General features: G+C 45.5%; 20 non-coding genes and 1 pseudogene across 20 annotated transcripts; all 21 read right to left on the bottom strand.

The window, feature by feature from the left end:
• Positions 1–31: 31 nt before the first annotated feature.
• Positions 32–150, bottom strand: LOC133431929 (5S ribosomal RNA). Its single transcript, XR_009776256.1, has one exon. It is a non-coding gene; the product is annotated as a 5S ribosomal RNA (ribosomal RNA).
• Positions 151–349: 199 nt separating this feature from the next.
• On the bottom strand, positions 350–468 carry LOC133431561 (5S ribosomal RNA). Its single transcript, XR_009775908.1, has one exon. It is a non-coding gene; the product is annotated as a 5S ribosomal RNA (ribosomal RNA).
• A 217-nt stretch (positions 469–685) lies between these two features.
• LOC133431575 (5S ribosomal RNA) lies at positions 686–804 on the bottom strand. The gene has a single exon (XR_009775921.1). It is a non-coding gene; the product is annotated as a 5S ribosomal RNA (ribosomal RNA).
• Positions 805–1003: 199 nt separating this feature from the next.
• On the bottom strand, positions 1004–1122 carry LOC133431442 (5S ribosomal RNA). Its single transcript, XR_009775826.1, has one exon. It is a non-coding gene; the product is annotated as a 5S ribosomal RNA (ribosomal RNA).
• Positions 1123–1321: 199 nt separating this feature from the next.
• Positions 1322–1440, bottom strand: LOC133431917 (5S ribosomal RNA). Its single transcript, XR_009776245.1, has one exon. It is a non-coding gene; the product is annotated as a 5S ribosomal RNA (ribosomal RNA).
• A 199-nt stretch (positions 1441–1639) lies between these two features.
• Positions 1640–1758, bottom strand: LOC133431905 (5S ribosomal RNA). The gene has a single exon (XR_009776234.1). It is a non-coding gene; the product is annotated as a 5S ribosomal RNA (ribosomal RNA).
• A 217-nt stretch (positions 1759–1975) lies between these two features.
• Positions 1976–2094, bottom strand: LOC133431960 (5S ribosomal RNA). Its single transcript, XR_009776286.1, has one exon. It is a non-coding gene; the product is annotated as a 5S ribosomal RNA (ribosomal RNA).
• Positions 2095–2310: 216 nt separating this feature from the next.
• Positions 2311–2429, bottom strand: LOC133431770 (5S ribosomal RNA). Its single transcript, XR_009776106.1, has one exon. It is a non-coding gene; the product is annotated as a 5S ribosomal RNA (ribosomal RNA).
• Positions 2430–2628: 199 nt separating this feature from the next.
• Positions 2629–2747, bottom strand: LOC133431631 (5S ribosomal RNA). The gene has a single exon (XR_009775974.1). It is a non-coding gene; the product is annotated as a 5S ribosomal RNA (ribosomal RNA).
• A 217-nt stretch (positions 2748–2964) lies between these two features.
• LOC133431967 (5S ribosomal RNA) lies at positions 2965–3083 on the bottom strand. Its single transcript, XR_009776292.1, has one exon. It is a non-coding gene; the product is annotated as a 5S ribosomal RNA (ribosomal RNA).
• A 199-nt stretch (positions 3084–3282) lies between these two features.
• Positions 3283–3401, bottom strand: LOC133431955 (5S ribosomal RNA). Its single transcript, XR_009776281.1, has one exon. It is a non-coding gene; the product is annotated as a 5S ribosomal RNA (ribosomal RNA).
• Positions 3402–3600: 199 nt separating this feature from the next.
• On the bottom strand, positions 3601–3719 carry LOC133431803 (5S ribosomal RNA). Its single transcript, XR_009776136.1, has one exon. It is a non-coding gene; the product is annotated as a 5S ribosomal RNA (ribosomal RNA).
• A 199-nt stretch (positions 3720–3918) lies between these two features.
• On the bottom strand, positions 3919–4037 carry LOC133431403 (5S ribosomal RNA). The gene has a single exon (XR_009775789.1). It is a non-coding gene; the product is annotated as a 5S ribosomal RNA (ribosomal RNA).
• Positions 4038–4236: 199 nt separating this feature from the next.
• LOC133431290 (5S ribosomal RNA) lies at positions 4237–4355 on the bottom strand. The gene has a single exon (XR_009775678.1). It is a non-coding gene; the product is annotated as a 5S ribosomal RNA (ribosomal RNA).
• A 199-nt stretch (positions 4356–4554) lies between these two features.
• On the bottom strand, positions 4555–4673 carry LOC133431688 (5S ribosomal RNA). Its single transcript, XR_009776027.1, has one exon. It is a non-coding gene; the product is annotated as a 5S ribosomal RNA (ribosomal RNA).
• A 199-nt stretch (positions 4674–4872) lies between these two features.
• On the bottom strand, positions 4873–4991 carry LOC133431894 (5S ribosomal RNA). Its single transcript, XR_009776223.1, has one exon. It is a non-coding gene; the product is annotated as a 5S ribosomal RNA (ribosomal RNA).
• A 217-nt stretch (positions 4992–5208) lies between these two features.
• Positions 5209–5327, bottom strand: LOC133431741 (5S ribosomal RNA). Its single transcript, XR_009776078.1, has one exon. It is a non-coding gene; the product is annotated as a 5S ribosomal RNA (ribosomal RNA).
• A 6254-nt stretch (positions 5328–11581) lies between these two features.
• On the bottom strand, positions 11582–11700 carry LOC133431367 (5S ribosomal RNA). The gene has a single exon (XR_009775753.1). It is a non-coding gene; the product is annotated as a 5S ribosomal RNA (ribosomal RNA).
• A 199-nt stretch (positions 11701–11899) lies between these two features.
• On the bottom strand, positions 11900–12018 carry LOC133431762 (5S ribosomal RNA). The gene has a single exon (XR_009776098.1). It is a non-coding gene; the product is annotated as a 5S ribosomal RNA (ribosomal RNA).
• Positions 12019–12235: 217 nt separating this feature from the next.
• On the bottom strand, positions 12236–12354 carry LOC133431574 (5S ribosomal RNA). Its single transcript, XR_009775920.1, has one exon. It is a non-coding gene; the product is annotated as a 5S ribosomal RNA (ribosomal RNA).
• A 199-nt stretch (positions 12355–12553) lies between these two features.
• On the bottom strand, positions 12554–12672 carry LOC133431487 (5S ribosomal RNA; annotated as a pseudogene).
• Positions 12673–16945: the final 4273 nt, after the last annotated feature.

Genomic DNA, 16945 nt, shown 5'->3' with positions numbered 1-16945 from the left:
TTAAGCGAGAGCGCTCTCTGCTGGTTGAAAAAGCTTACAGCACCTGGTATTCCCAGGCGGTCTCCCATCCAAGTACTAACCAGGCCCGACCCTGCTTAGCTTCCGAGATCAGACGAGATCGGGCGCATCCAGGCTGGTATGGCCGTAAGCAGAAGCTGCAGCTTGAAATACCTCTTATATGGAGTTGAAGATAAGTCATAGAATATAAGTAATTGATTTGTTGGTTTTATTTGTTGGAGTTAAAGTGCCTTAACCATGTGCAAAACACTTTAGGACGTGAGCTGTCGCTGTTACCACGTTGAAATATGTGTGGTTAGATTAAGCGAGAGCGCTCTCTGCTGGTTGAAAAAGCTTACAGCACCTGGTATTCCCAGGCGGTCTCCCATCCAAGTACTAACCGGGCCCGACCCTGCTTAGCTTCCGAGATCAGACGAGATCGGGCGCATCCAGGCTGGTATGGCCGTAAGCTGAAGCTGCTGCTTGAAATACCTCTTATATGGAGTTGAAGATAAGTCATAGAATATAAGTCATTGATTTGTTGGTGATAATAATTTAGAAGCGCTTATTTGTTGGAGTTAAAGTGCCTTAACCATGTGCAAAACACTTTAGGACCTGAGCTGTCGCTGTTACCACGTTGAAATATGTGTGGGTAGATTAAGCGAGAGCGCTCTCTGCTGGTTGAAAATGCTTACAGCACCTGGTATTCCCAGGCGGTCTCCCATCCAAGTACTAACCAGGCCCGACCCTGCTTAGCTTCCGAGATCAGACGAGATCGGGCGCATCCAGGCTGGTATGGCCGTAAGCAGAAGCTGCAGTTGGAAATACCTCTTATATGGAGTTGAAGATAAGTCATAGAATATAAGTCATTGATTTGTTGGTTTTATTTGTTGGAGTTAAAGTGCCTTAACCATGTGCAAAACACTTTAGGACGTGAGCTGTCGCTGTTACCACGTTGAAATATGTGTGGGTAGATTAAGCGAGAGCGTTCTCTGCTGGTTGAAAAAGCTTACAGCACCTGCTATTCCGAGGCGGTCTCCCATCCAAGTGCTAACCAGGCCCGACCCTGCTTAGCTTCCGAGATCAGACGAGATCAGGCGCATCCAGGCTGGTATGGCCGTAAGCAGAAGGTGCAGCTTGAAATACCTCTTATATGGAGTTGAAGATAAGTCATAGAATATAAGTCATTGATTTGTTGGTTTTATTTGTTGGAGTTAAAGTGCCTTAACCATGTGCAAAACACTTTAGGACGTGAGCTGTCGCTGTTACCACGTTGAAATATGTGTAGGTAGATTAAGCGAGAGCGTTCTCTGCTGGTTGAAAAAGCTTACAGCACCTGGTATTCCCAGGCGGTCTCCCATCCAAGTACTAACCAGGCCCGACCCTGCTTAGCTTCCGAGATCAGACGAGATCGGGCGCATCCAGGCTGGTATGGCCGTAAGCAGAAGCTGCAGCTTGAAATACCTCTGATATGGAGTTGAAGATAAGTCATAGAATATAAGTCATTGATTTGTTGGTTTTATTTGTTGGAGTTAAAGTGCCTTAACCATGTGCAAAACACTTTAGGACGTGAGCTGTCGCTGTTACCACGTTGAAATATGTGTGGGTAGATTAAGCGAGAGCGTTCTCTGCTGGTTGAAAAAGCTTACAGCACCTGGTATTCCCAGGCGGTCTCCCATCCAAGTACTAACCAGGCCCGACCCTGCTTAGCTTCCGAGATCAGACGAGATCGGGCGCATCCAGGCTGGTATGGCCGTAAGCTGAAGCTGCAGATTGAAATACCTCTTATATGGAGTTGAAGATAAGTCATATAATATAAGTCATTGATTTGTTGGTGATAATAATTTAGAAGCGCTTATTTGTTGGAGTTAAAGTGCCTTAACCATGTGCAAAACACTTTAGGACGTGAGCTGTCGCCCTTACCACGTTGAAATATGTGTTGGTAGATTAAGCGAGACCGCTCTCTGCTGGTTGAAAAAGCTTACAGCACCTGGTATTCCCAGGCGGTCTCCCATCCAAGTACTAACCAGGCCTGACCCTGCTTAGCTTCCAAGATCAGACGAGATCGGGCGCATCCAGGCTGGTATGGCCGTAAGCTGAAGCTGCAGCTTGAAATACCTCTTATATGGAGTTGAAGATAAGTCATACAAAAAAGTCATTGATTTGTTGGTGATAATAATTTAGAAGCGCATATTTGTTGGAGTTAAAGTGCCTTAACCATGTGCAAAACACTTTAGGACGTGAGCTGTCGCTGTTACCACGTTGAAATATGTGTGGGTAGATTAAGCGAGAGCGCTCTCTGCTGGTTGAAAAAGCTTACAGCACCTGGTATTCCCAGGCGGTCTCCCATCCAAGTACTAACCAGGCCCGACCCTGCTTAGCTACCGAGATCAGACGAGATCGGGCGCATCCAGACTGGTATGGCCGTAAGCAGAAGCTGCAGCTTGAAATACCTCTTATATGGAGTTGAAGATAAGTCATAGAATATAAGTCATTGATTTGTTGGTTTTATTTGTTGGAGTTAAAGTGCCTTAACCATGTGCAAAACACTTCAGGACGTGAGCTGTCACTGTTACCACGTAAAAATATGTGTGGGTAGATTAAGCGAGAGCGCTCTCTGCTGGTTGAAAATGCTTACAGCACCTGGTATTCCCAGGCGGTCTCCCATCCAAGTACTAACCAGGCCCGGCCCTGCTTAGCTTCCGAGATCAGACGAGATCGGGCGCATCCAGGCTGGTATGGCCGTAAGCAGAAGCTGCTGCTTGAAATGCCTCTTATATGGAGTTGAAGATAAGTCATATAATATAAGTCATTGATTTGTTGGTGATAATAATTTAGAAGGGCTTATTTGTTGGAGTTAAAGTGCCTTAACCATGTGAAAAACACTTTTGGACGTGAGCTGTCGCTGTTACCACGTTGAAATATGTGTGGGTAGATTAAGCGAGAGCGCTCTCTGCTGGTTGAAAATGCTTACAGCACCTGGTATTCCCCGGCGGTCTCCCATCCAAGTACTAACCAGGCCCGACCCTGCTTAGCTTCCGAGATCAGACGAGATCGGGCTCATCCAGGCTGGTATGGCCGTAAGCAGAAGCTGCAGCTTGAAATACCTCTTATATGGAGTTGAAGATAAGTCATAGAATATAAGTCATTGATTTGTTGGTTTTATTTGTTGGAGTTAAAGTGCCTTAACCATGTGCAAAACACTTTAGGACGTGAGCTGTCGCTGTTACCACATTGAAATATGTGTGGGCAGATTAAGCGAGAGCGCTCTCTGCTGGTTGAAAAAGCTTACAGCACCTGGTATTCCCAGGCGGTCTACCATCCAAGTACTAACCAGGCCCGACCCTGCTTAGCTTCAGAGATCAGACGAGATCGGGCGCATCCAGGCTGGTATGGCCGTAAGCAGAAGCTGCAGCTTGAAATACCTCTGATATGGAGTTGAAGATAAGTCATAGAATATAAGTCATTGATTTGTTGGTTTTATTTGTTGGAGTTAAAGTGCCTTAACCATGTGCAAAACACTTTAGGACGTGAGCTGTCGCTCTTACCACGTTGAAATATGTGTGGGTAGATTAAGCGAGAGCGCTCTCTGCTGGTTGAAAAAGCTTACAGCACCTGGTATTCCCAGGCGGTCTCCCATCCAAGTACTAACCAGGCCCGACCCTGCTTAGCTTCCGAGATCAGACGAGATCGGGCTCATCCAGGCTGGTATGGCCGTAAGCAGAAGCTGCAGCTTGAAATACCTCTTATATGGAGTTGAAGATAAGTCATAGAATATAAGTCATTGATTTGTTGGTTTTATTTGTTGGAGTTAAAGTGCCTTAACCATGTGCAAAACACTTTAGGACGTGAGCTGTCGCTGTTACCACATTGAAATATGTGTGGGCAGATTAAGCGAGAGCGCTCTCTGCTGGTTGAAAAAGCTTACAGCACCTGGTATTCCCAGGCGGTCTACCATCCAAGTACTAACAAGGCCCGACCCTGCTTAGCTTCAGAGATCAGACGAGATCGGGCGCATCCAGGCTGGTATGGCCGTAAGCAGAAGCTGCAGCTTGAAATACCTCTGATATGGAGTTGAAGATAAGTCATAGAATATAAGTCATTGATTTGTTGGTTTTATTTGTTGGAGTTAAAGTGCCTTAACCATGTGCAAAACACTTTAGGACGTGAGCTGTCGCTCTTACCACGTTGAAATATGTGTGGGTAGATTAAGCGAGAGCGCTCTCTGCTGGTTGAAAAAGCTTACAGCACCTGCTATTCCCAGGCGGTCACCCATCCAAGTGCTAACCAGGCCCGACCCTGCTTAGCTTCCGAGATCAGACGAGATCGGGCGCATCCAGGCTGGTATGGCCGTAAGCAGAAGGTGCAGCTTGAAATACCTCTTATATGGAGTTGAAGATAAGTCATAGAATATAAGTCATTGATTTGTTGGTTTTATTTGTTGGAGTTAAAGTGCCTTAACCATGTGCAAAACACTTTAGGACGTGAGCTGTCGCTGTTACCACGTTGAAATATGTGTGGGTAGATTAAGCGAGAGCGTTCTCTGCTGGTTGAAAAAGCTTACAGCACCTGGTATTCCCAGGCGGTCTCCCATCCAAGTACTAACCAGGCCCGACCCTGCTTAGCTTCCGAGATCAGACGAGATCAGGCGCATCCAGGCTGGTATGGCCGTAAGCAGAATCTGCAGCTTGAAATACCTCTGATATGGAGTTGAAGATAAGTCATAGAATATAAGTCATTGATTTGTTGGTTTTATTTGTTGGAGTTAAAGTGCCTTAACCATGTGCAAAACACTTTAGGACGTGAGCTGTCGCTGTTACCACGTTGAAATATGTGTGGGTAGATTAAGCGAGAGCGTTCTCTGCTGGTTGAAAAAGCTTACAGCACCTGGTATTCCCAGGCGGTCTCCCATCCAAGTACTAACCAGGCCCGACCCTGCTTAGCTTCCGAGATCAGACGAGATCGGGCGCATCCAGGCTGGTATGGCCGTAAGCTGAAGCTGCAGATTGAAATACCTCTTATATGGAGTTGAGGATAAGTCATATAATATAAGTCATTGATTTGTTGGTGATAATAATTTAGAACCGCTTATTTGTTGGAGTTAAAGTGCCTTAACCATGTGCAAAACACTTTAGGACGTGAGCTGTCGCCCTTACCACGTTGAAATATGTGTGGGTAGATTAAGCGAGACCGCTCTCTGCTGGTTGAAAAAGCTTACAGCACCTGGTATTCCCAGGCGGTCTCCCATCCAAGTACTAACCAGGCCCGACCCTGCTTAGCTTCCAAGATCAGACGAGATCGGGCGCATCCAGGCTGGTATGGCCGTAAGCTGAAGCTGCAGCTTGAAATACCTCTTATATGGAGTTGAAGATAAGTCATACAAAAAAGTCATTGATTTGTTGGTGATAATAATTTAGAAGCGCATATTTGTTGGAGTTAAAGTGCCTTAACCATGTGCAAAACACTTTAGGACGTGAGCTGTCGCTGTTACCACGTTGAAATATGTGTGGGTAGATTAAGCGAGAGCGCTCTCTGCTGGTTGAAAAAGCTTACAGCACCTGGTATTCCCAGGCGGTCTCCCATCCAAGTACTAACCAGGCCCGACCCTGCTTAGCTACCGAGATCAGACGAGATCGGGCGCATCTTTTTTTTTTTGTCTTTTATTATGAAAATATATTTACAAAAAAAATATATTTTTGTTTACAGTATCCATTTCCAACACATTTTCCTCTCTCTGTGACATTTACACTCAGGTCCTTTTTTCAAAAGAAAAGAAAAACAACATCAGCACTCAAATTACAAAAGCAAACCTGATTTGCACATAGTGGCATTTCAAAACCCAGCATCATTCGTTCAGCCATCCCACAGGGTGAAAAATCATTCCAACTATATGATCACCGTGCACAATTTTCAAAAGATGAAATAGCCAAATTTTTTTTTTTTTTTTTTTTTTTTTTTTTAAACACACAATTTCCCAACTACACAGTCCAAAAAGAGCTACCAATTCCACACAATTCTCTTTTCTTTATCAAGGGATAGGAGATTGGCATCCTTCACATACAGTCGTTCAAAATGGTCTACCCCATGTATCAACCTGTATCGAATCTGTTTCTTTACTATGTTTTGAAAAATCGGCCATATTGCAATAACCCTTCGTTCGTAATGTGCCTTGTTTCTTCGTGCCCTTATTGCCCATCGTGCATGGCTCAACATAAATCTGCACAGCATTTCGTTTCTAATTTTACTGTATTGCCAGTTTCCAAATAAAAGAAAAAACTCCCATGAATCCCTTCCGTCCCACACCATTCCCAATTTTTCTATTAGACATTTCTTCAATAACCCAAAAAAGCCAGATAACTCAGGACAAATATCAAACATATGCATCAGCGTTTCCGGCAATAAGCCACAAACATCACAATCTCTGTCTACAGCTTTATCCAGTTGATGTAAAACCACATTAGTAAAAATTTTATTGTGTCTTATTTTGAAATCATTGTCCTCAGCCTCGATGCTGTTACCCTGTACTTTCCATTTCTCCCATATTTTCCACCCCTCTTTCTGTGGAAAGACCTTGCTCCAATACGACAAGGAGGCCGGTGATTTCGTGACGTTCACTAAAAAACGCTCGTAGATTTCCTTGCAGGAGATCAGACTGAAGCTCTTGTTTTCCCCCTCTCGCTTAATTCCCAGCTCTGGGAGTTTGCTTGTCCTATCTCTAGCTGTACCTGTTTCTATCAGCCTTCTCCATTGTTGTGGGATACTTCTCTGAATAGTCTTATAATAATTCTCTATGACCGTGTATGTTGAATTATAATCAACTTCCCTTATACTATCCATCACAGCCTGCGTCGGCAAAAAACCGGGCACAAATTCATACATTATATCTTTCAGCTGTACTAGTCCAGCTCTTATCATTTTGTTATTATACAACATTTTATTTTCTTTCTTTATATATTTATTTAAAAATATCGGCAGTTCTCTTATTAGGCTTATAGAATTCGCCTTATATTCTATATGCTCCAGGAAGCCAGCTTGTGCTTCGAGGACCTCCCTATAAAATAATGGGACTCCCGCTGTCATCGGCCTCTTCGGTTTCATAAGCAGGACAAAATCTCCTATTCCGAGCACTCGATTTAAAAAAAAACGCATAAGACCCTTCCAGCCGTAAGCCGTGTCATCGTACAGATATTTTCTGACCAATTTAATCCTGAAAGCATTTTTCTTACTTTCTATGTCTAGTAATTTTAGCCCTCCCTCTTCATATTTCCCTATTAATGTTTTTCTTGCGATTTTCCCCACCGTTGTCCCCCACAAGAAAACTGTCATAATCTCATTTAGTTTGTTTAGTGCCCATAAGGGTAGATCTATCACCGTGAGTGCATAATATATTTTAGACATTACCAAGCTATTTAATACCACCACCTTCCCATTGAGTTTCAGGTTCCTCATTCGCCAATAGCACAAAATTGCTTCTATCCTTTTAATTATACTAGTCCATGTCATGTCCCTGGCCGTTTCACTGTTTACCCCAATGTATGTACCCAATATTTTGATATGTTCTGCTTGTAATTGTACCGGTAATTCATTTTGCGGCGGTCCCTTCATATTGATGAACATGATTTCTGATTTATCTGGATTTATTTTAGCTCCTGAGGCTCTACCATATCGTTCTACCAAGTTTATTATTCTATGTACACTATTTATGTCTTTAATCAGTAACGTGGTATCATCAGCAAACTGTTGTATGGTGCACATCTCCCCTCCAGGTAATTCTATACCTTTTATTTCTGAATCTTGTTTAATAAGGACACCCAGTGTTTCCACGATTATTGTATACAAAATTGAGGACAGTGGACATCCCTGTCTCACCGACCTTCGAAGCGGAAAAGGATCGGTAACCACCCCGTTACACTTCACACTGCCAGTGGCGTTGGCGTACATTAACCTAATCCACCCGAGAAAACGCGCTCCCAATCCCACCCTCTCCAAAACTTTGAACATAAATTTGTGTTCGACTCTATCAAAGGCTTTGTTGAAGTCCTGTGAGACCAGAATGCCCTCTTTGCTGGTAGTTTTCAAAAATTCTACTGTGTCTCTGACAGTATTCAAAATATCTGAAACTTCCCTTCCCGGCACACTATAAGCCTGAGAGGGCTCTACGATAGTGTGCACAACCTGTTTTATTCTGTTTGCTAGTACTTTCATCAATATTTTGTAATCCGTGTTTAGTAGTGTTATAGGCCTATAATTGGCTAAATTTCGTTTATCCCCTTTCTTATATATGATCGTTATGATCCCTCTTGCCATAGATGCCGGCACGGATTGTGTTATTTCTATTGTTCTGTATAAATTTAACAATATTGGTTTCAATATATCACTAAATTGTTTATAAAAATTCGCTGTTAGTCCATCACTACCTGGACTTTTATTTAGTACTAATTGTTTTATTGCCAAATCAATATCCTCTTCCTTAATCTCCTGGTCGCACATGAGTGTGTCTTCTTCAGCTAACTTCATCTCACATTTTGCCAGGATCTCCTCTGTTATCCCATCATCTGTCCCCTCTGTTTCAAAAAGATGGGTATAATAATTCTGGACTGTCTCTAAGATCTCTACAAAGTCAGCTGTTGTCTCTCCCTTTTCATTCATCACTTCCGCTATGTAGCATTTGTTTTGCCTTCTTTTTTCCAAGTTCAGGAAGAAGCCGGTATTTTTTTCTCCTTCCACCGCATACTGCGCTTTGCTCCTTAATATAGCCCCTTCGCATTTCAACCTCTCCAACTCTTTTAACTCGGTATGCAATCTTATTAACTTATTCCCCTCCGAGCCTTTCTGTCTCTCAACCTTTTCGATTTCTGCTCTTAGCATTCTTTCTTTCTTCTGTTGTCTCGCCCGAAACCTTTTCGCATATTGTATGGTTTTCCCTTTTATTTTTGTCTTCAAGTCCTCCCAGCCTTGTATTATATTCTTTTCAAAACCCGGTTGTGAGCTTACGCTCAAAATTAGTTGCCTAATGGCTCTATTATAATTCACATCGTACAAGAGATGTGCATTTAAGTGCCATGTCCCCCCTCCCCTTTTCTCTTCCTGTTCCCCCATTTCTAATGATAGTATGGCGTGATCGCTTAAGTGTATCCATTTATAATCCACATTATTAAATAATCGTATATGCGATGTCTTCGTTAAGCACAAATCAATTCTGGTTTGTTTTAGAACCCCTTGAACCACTTGCGCCCTTGAATATTGCCTCTTATCAGGATTTTTCACTCTCCATACGTCGCACCAGTTGTTAACCATCATAAAGTCATTTAGAACCTTTCTTGAGGCATCTTGTCTCCATACACAACTTTCGTTTATATCCAGATGACACAATTTCACATTAAAATCTCCTATTATAACATCACACTTTTCGGCTATTTTATAAAATTTCCTAAAAAAGGCTGTGCGATCGCCTTCTGTATTCGGTGCATAGACATTTAAAATATTATAATTCACATCCTGAGCTACACAATCTATATTAATCCATCTTCCTTCTCCATCTTTAGCCCTCATCGTGGCCTTAATTCCACTGTCCCTTTTACACAAAATCGCCACTCCCCTTGCAATGTTAGTTCCATGGCTAGAGAAGCATTCCCCATCCCACAGCTTTATCATGTCTTGCTCCGTTACTGCATCCCAATGAGTTTCTTGTAAGCATATTACATCCGCCTTACTTAATCTTATCATGCTTTCGAACTTCGTCTTGTCTCTCAGCCCGTTTGCATTAATGGATGCCACTGTTATTGGCATTAAGACCATGATAAGGAGGAGAAACGGACCATCACCGCTGGATATTAGAAGTTTCCTCATTGTGCATACGTTTCTTCTGTGCTCGCCCTTTTCTCGTACCTGATCTTTTCCTCGATATCCCCCTCGCTCCGTTTCCGGTCTCCACGTCCTCCGTCTCAGCAGGATTCTCACCACCCCGCCTGGTGACTCTCTGCTGCGCACAAGGAAGCGACCCCCTGCTGCTTTGTCCTTCACCCCAATCTTGTCCGCCTCGTTCCTCCTCATCTCCACTGCTCCCCTCCTTTGCATCCTCTGCGACATCTCCTCCCTCGTCACTCCCTGCTTCCTCCATCGATTCCTCCACCGCTTCCTCCTCCATGTCCCCCACCAGGCTCTCAACCTCTCCTTCTCCGTCTTCCTCCTCCTCCTCTTCCTCCGCCGCCTCCTTTTTTTCTGCCTCGCTCTCCTCCACCAACTCCTCCATCTCCTCCTTCTCCTCCTTCTCCTCCTGCTCTCCGCCGGTTCGTTCCGTCATGCGTGCACATTCTCTTGCATAGTGTCCTTGTTTGTTACATTTGTAACACAGGAACTCAGGACATTCCCGCAGAATGTGCCCCTGCTGTAGGCACAGTCTGCACACCCTCATTTGGTTGTTATGGATGATCCTGAAATACTCCGGACCCTCGAAGCGTGTCAAATTTCGTGCTATACGGCAGAGCCGCCACCGACTCTGGGAACCTGACTTTCAGGAACCTGGTGCCGTCGAATATGTCCGTGCCAGGCCATTTTCTCTTCTTGATTGGTGAGACCGGCTCTACTCCCCAATGTGCCAGCTTTGTGAAAATCTGCTCATCAGTGATATAAATAGGAAGACTTAAAAATGAGACCACTCTCGTGTCCTTCATTATTTCAGAGGCGATCACTCGCGAATCTCTTATCTTGAAACCATCTAACAGTCTGTTCTTCCCGTGCGGGTTGCCCATTGTTAGTTCCCACTTTCTGTCCGCCTTTACTCGGCAGCCAACGACACGACCGCATGTAACACTCACAGCTTTCAAGAGTTCCATGAGGGAGATGGCATCATCTCCCTCTATCTCCACATTTACTACAAGTTTTTTCTGGTCTTCCGCTTGATCCCAACATTCTTTTGCAGCTCTCGGCTCCGCCACCCTCGCTGCCGTCTCCTCCTCTGCCCCCTTCCACACCGCTCCGCTGTGTTGTCCTCCCGTCCTCCTCTTCTCCACTTTCTCTGCCTCGGGCCCCTCTCCCGCTCTCTTCTCTTTCTCTCCGGCTCCGACCATTGCGCAGGCCATCTTTTGCCTTGGGATCCCCTCCGACTCCATTTTGTCCGTCATAGCTGAGCTCATGTCCAGTCCGTTATCCACCTTCATCACCGAGTAATCCGTTTTAGTTTTTTTATACTCCCTTGGAGTAGCCCCCCTGCAGCAACTGCTGCCGGGGGAGGTGTTGTTGTTCTCCACTTCTCTGAGCTTTTTTCGTTTGTTTTCCAATCTGAACTTTGTCTCTCCTTCATCCACCATGAACCAAACTGCCACGTCACTCTTCCTGCACAAACAGGAAGTCAGAGGGCGTGGCCAGGCTGGTATGGCCGTAAGCAGAAGCTGCAGCTTGAAATACCTCTTATATGGAGTTGAAGATAAGTCATAGAATATAAGTCATTGATTTGTTGGTTTTATTTGTTGGAGTTAAAGTGCCTTAACCATGTGCAAAACACTTTAGGAAGTGAGCTGTCGCTGTTACCACGTTGAAATATGTGTGGGTAGATTAAGCGAGAGCGTTCTCAGCTGGTTGAAAAAACTTACAGCACCTGGTATTCCCAGGCGGTCTCCCATCCAAGTACTAACCAGGCCAGACCCTGCTTAGCTTCCGAGATCAGACAAGATCGGGCGCATCCAGGCTGGTATGGCCGTAAGCAGAAGCTGCAGCTTGAAATACTTCTTATATGGAGTTGAAGATAAGTCATAGAATATAAGTCATGGATTTGTTGGTTTTATTTGTTGGAGTTAAAGTGCCTTAACCATGTGCAAAACACTTTAGGACGTGAGCTGTCGCTGTTACCACGTTGAAATTTGTGTGGGTAGATTAAGCGAGAGCGCTCTCTGCTGGTTGAAAAAGCTTACAGCACCTGGTATTCCCAGGTGGTCTCCCATCCAAGTACTAACCAGGCCCGACCCTGCTTAGCTTCCGAGATCAGACAAGATCGGGCGCATCCAGGCTGGTATGGCCGTAAGCAGAAGCTGCAGCTTGAAATACCTGTTATATGGAGTTGAAGATAAGTCATATAATATAAGTCATTGATTTGTTGGTGATAATAATTTAGAAGCGCTTATTTGTTGGAGTTAAAGTGCATTAACCATGTGCAAAACACTTTAGGACGTGAGCTGTCGCTGTTACCACGTTGAAATATATGTGGGTAGATTAAGCGAGAGCGTTCTCTGCAGGTTGAAAATGCTTACAGCACCTGGTATTCCCAGGCGGTCTCCCATCCAAGTACTAACCAGGCCCGACCCTGCTTAGCTTCCGAGATCAGACGAGATCGGGCGCATCCAGGCTGGTATGGCCGTAAGCAGAAGCTGCAGCTTGAAATACCTCTTATATGGAGTTGAAGATAAGTCATAGAATATAAGTCATTGATTTGTTGGTTTTATTTGTTGGAGTTAAAGTGCCTTAACCATGTGCAAAACACTTTAGGACGTGAGCTGTCGCTGTTACCACGTTGAAATATGTGTGGGTAGATTAAGCGAGAGCGCTCTCTGCTGGTTGAAAAAGCTTACAGCACCTGGTATTCCCAGGCGGTCTCCCATCCAAGTACTAACCAGGCCCGACCCTGCTTAGCTTCCGAGATCAGACGAGATTGGGCGCTTACAGGCTGGTACTTCTGTAGGTGGTTACAGGATCAATTTGAATTGTCAGTTAACGTTCTCTCCTACATGGAGAGAACGGAAGCAGCAGGAGAGAGAACGGAAGCAGCAGAGAGAACGCGGAAGCAGCAGAACGCGGAAGCAGCAGCGTTTGACAGCGTTTGACAGCAGCGTTTGACAGCGTGGGAAAACGCTGAGAAATTCTCACCTCTACCGCCGAGCTTACCGGATTGCTTACCGGATACCTTCTCATCTCACCGGGCCCTTTACTGGGCCCGCGCCGGTAAGTGCCTGTACCTCAGGCTATCCTTAAAGGATACAATCTACCTCTCCTGAATCTCAACCGCTGTGGACCACACACCTTGCTGCCGGAGCTCTTTTTTCTGTTCTCCCCAGCTACACAATGCCAGCCCTGCCGTGTGAGGAAAACAAACTCCTCACACGAGCAAACAAAAGAATCACCGACCTGGAGGAGGATGTCAGACGACTCCACGAGGATCTGAAGAAGAAGGACTCCCTGCTCTCCAGCGTCATGGAGGTGGCGGCCGGGCAGTCCAGGAAGATCTCAGAACTGAGCGCGGCTCTCCTGGATACAGCCGTGTGGGATCCTTCCACCTGTCCACGGCCCTCCTCCTGCTCCACACCGAACCGCGAACCACCCTGGTCTGAAGTGGTGATTCGCGGCCGCAAGAAGCACTCAGGCGGGGCCGCCTCTCCTCCTCCTCCGCTGAGCCTCTCCAACCGCTACACGGCTTTGTCACCGGATGAAAATCCGGTCCATCCGGCTGATGTCCCGTCACCTGCGGTTCCAGCTCTGCACCCGACAACAGCGCCGGCCGACACCACAGCCCCTCCACCGTCAGCTGGCGACACCCAGGAGCCTCAGCGACGCTTAACCTCATCCCGGCCGGCGACCTCCTCTGCCCGGCGGGAAATCCTTAGGGAGGCCGTGCTCCGACGCTCCGGGGGCCCTCCTCGTCCTCGTCCGGAGCCGGCAGGAAATCCCCGTTCCTCGTCTGATGCCGCGGCCACAGCCTCACCACCTCACCCGTCTACCCGGGCACCCAGCGGGGACCTTGCATCCCCCAACCGTGAGTCCCCACAACCTTCTTCTCCTCGCCCCCTCTTCTCCCCAACCACACTGGTCGTGGGAGACTCAATATCCCGGAACATTAGGTTCTTCAACGCAGCCACGCATTGCTTCCCTGGAGCCACAGTCCCGGTGATTCTGGAGAAACTCCCCGCTCTACTACAGTCTGCTCCATCCACCATTGCTCGCGTCATTGTCCACGTGGGATCCAATGATTGCTCCAAACCGCGCTCTGAGCTTTTAAAAAAGGATTTTAATGAGCTGTTCACCTTCCTTAAAAACTGTGGGAAATCCATTTTTATCAGCGGCCCGCTTCCAACGCTGTCTCGGGGAGCAATGCGCTTCAGCAGGCTGCTCTATCTGAGCTCTTGGCTACAGAACACCTGCAGAGCTCTTAACATTGGTTTTATCGACAATTTTAATCTTTTCTGGAATCGTCCCTCGTTTTATAGGGCCGACGGACTTCACCCAAACAGGCTGGGGGGCCGCGTGTTGGCTGCAAACATTCAGCACGCGGTTCTGTCGGCTCCACGGGAGTGACTATTTTCTGGCCACACCCACACTCCCAGCTCGGGCCCGGAGTCTTCTTCTCCACCTGTGGAGCCAGCCGCTCACAGCACTGCCCCCCTCTCCAGCTTCCCCCACAGGTCACAGTCACCACTGCCACCCCCACCAGATAATTCCTCCATAAAACCAGCTACATCTGGCGCCACCAACACACCCGATCCTCAACCAATTCATCCCCTGGTCACCACCCGTTTTCCCCGTCAGATCCACAGACCCACTGGTTTTAACAGAGACAATCTTGTTTTTATCAACCCGGTACGTTGTGGTCGTGAGCGCACGTTCAACACAGACATTAACTTGGCTGTGTTGAACGTGCGCTCTCTTTTAAACAAAACCTTTATTTTAAATGATCTTATTGTACATCATAAACTTGATGGTATTCCTTTAACAGAGACATGGCTTGGCACGGACGCTGCATTTTCCCTCATCCAGGCTTCTCCACCAAATTTTAATTTTTTATTTACTACACGGGGTGTTAGAAAGGGAGGCGGCACAGCTTCAATTTTTAAAAACATATTAGCTACAAAGGAGGTCTCTTTTAACAACCACTCCTCATTTGAACACCTTGCCTTTGTTTTTAGCAGTCCTCCTATTCTTTGTTTAACTGTTTATAGACCACCCCATCACTCCACTGTTTTTATCAGTGAATTTTCAGAGCTTTTATCAGTCATACATACCACCTACAACAGAATTTTAATAACTGGTGATTTTAATCTACACATTGACAATACCTCCGACCCACTGTCGAGATAATTTTTAAACCTTTTAAACTGCATGGATTTCACCCAACATGTCACACAGCCGACTCACAACAGAGGACACACCCTGGACCTGGTTATAACCTACGGCCTGTCCACCGGTGTGTCCTCTGTTGTCGACCTGGCTGTGTCTGACCATTACTGCGTGTTTTTTAACATCACCAGTCTTAATCATCAGGAAGCCTCGATGAGAACGGTGAGGAAACGCTACCTAACTTCTGAAGTGGCTGCAAATTTTATTGAGATTTTAGAGAGCACTCCTGCTGATGTTTTACCTGCATCATGTGATTTTATTGTTGATAATTTTAACAGGAAACTGGAATCTACGCTGAACTCAGTTGCTCCACTTTTAACAAAAACCATAAAAACTAAGCCTACACCCCCATGGAGAACTCAGGAAGTCAAAAAATCAAAAAGAAAATGCAGGAGTGCTGAGAGAAGGTGGAGAAAAAGTAAACTTACAATACATTATCAAATATTTCGTGAACAACTCAAATCCTACAATAAAACCGTCAAACAGGCAAGGATTGCTCATTTCTCAAAACTCATTACAGACAATAAAAACAATCCTCGATTTCTTTTCTCCACCTTCGATCTTTTAACAAATGTACATTGTACTACGCTGACGACACACAGCTGTACATCGCCGTGTCTCCTGATGACACAGGGCCACTTGATGCCCTTTTTAACTGTATTTTAGATATTAAGTCATGGATGGCAGATAATTTCCTACAGCTCAACCAGGACAAAACAGAAGTTTTAGTTGTTGGTCCTGAAGGCCAGAGAGAGAAACTTTTACCAAAACTACAAGATTTTAAACCTTCGAAATGTGTAAAGAACCTGGGTGTTATTTTTGACTCTGAGCTCACTTTTATTCCACACATAAAGAATATTACGAAGATACGTTTTTACCATCTTAAGAATATAGCCAGAGTCCGCCCGTTTCTCTCTCAGGCCAGCACGGAGGTGCTGATGCATGCTTTTATCTCATGTCGTTTAGATTATTGTAATGCCCTGCTCTCTGGTCTTCCTAAAAAGAGTATTAAGAACCTACAACTATTACAGAATTCAGCCGCTCGCGTGCTGACGAGGACCAGAGGGCGGGAGCACATTACACCTGTTTTAAAATCGCTGCTTTGGCTCCCCGTCCGCTTCAGGATTGATTTTAAGGTTCTTTTACTGGTTTTTAAATGTCTTAACGGTCTTGGGCCATCTTATTTACCTGATCTGCTTTTACCGTATCAACCCTCACGGACCTTGAGGTCCTCTGGCACCGGCCTTTTAACCATTCCCCGAACCGCGACCAAAACCCACGGTGAGGCTGCATTCAGCCATTATGGCCCTTATTTATGGAACAGCCTGCCAGAGAACCTCAGGGCCGCAGAGAACGTTGATACTTTTAAAAGGAGGCTCAAGACACACCTTTTTAGCTTGGCTTTTATCTGATCTCATTTTTTTTTTTTTTTTTTTTTTTTTTTATTTATTTATTTATTTTTTTTTAAACCTTTAATCCATTTGAGTGACTTTGTATTTTATGTTATTTATTATTCATCTTAAGTTTTGTATAGATTTTTCTAAAATTTTACACTTTTTAGGCATTTTTTACTTTCTTTTAATCTTTTAGTTTTTAGCTCCAGTGTTTCCTCAGGGGGGGTCGTCCACACTGGGAGGTGTGTCTGCTCCGCCCATGGGGGTGTCGTCATGGGGGTCCCTCAGGCCTGGGTAGCTGGTGGAGGGACTCCACCTTCTGTGTGGGGTCTGTCCTGGTCTGTCCGGGTTGGGGGGGTCTCTGTGGCGATGCTCCTTGTGGTCATGGCCGGTGGAGCCTCTCGGTGTGGACGGCCACCAATAGGTAGTGTTTTCCTCACCTGGATCGTTAGTGC

The sequence above is a fragment of the Cololabis saira genome, unplaced genomic scaffold, assembly GCF_033807715.1.
Source record: "Cololabis saira isolate AMF1-May2022 unplaced genomic scaffold, fColSai1.1 scf041, whole genome shotgun sequence".
Classification (NCBI taxonomy): Eukaryota; Metazoa; Chordata; class Actinopteri; order Beloniformes; family Belonidae; genus Cololabis; species Cololabis saira.
Note: the sequence above shows the minus strand (reverse complement) of the source record. Positions and strands in the feature narration are given on the sequence as shown.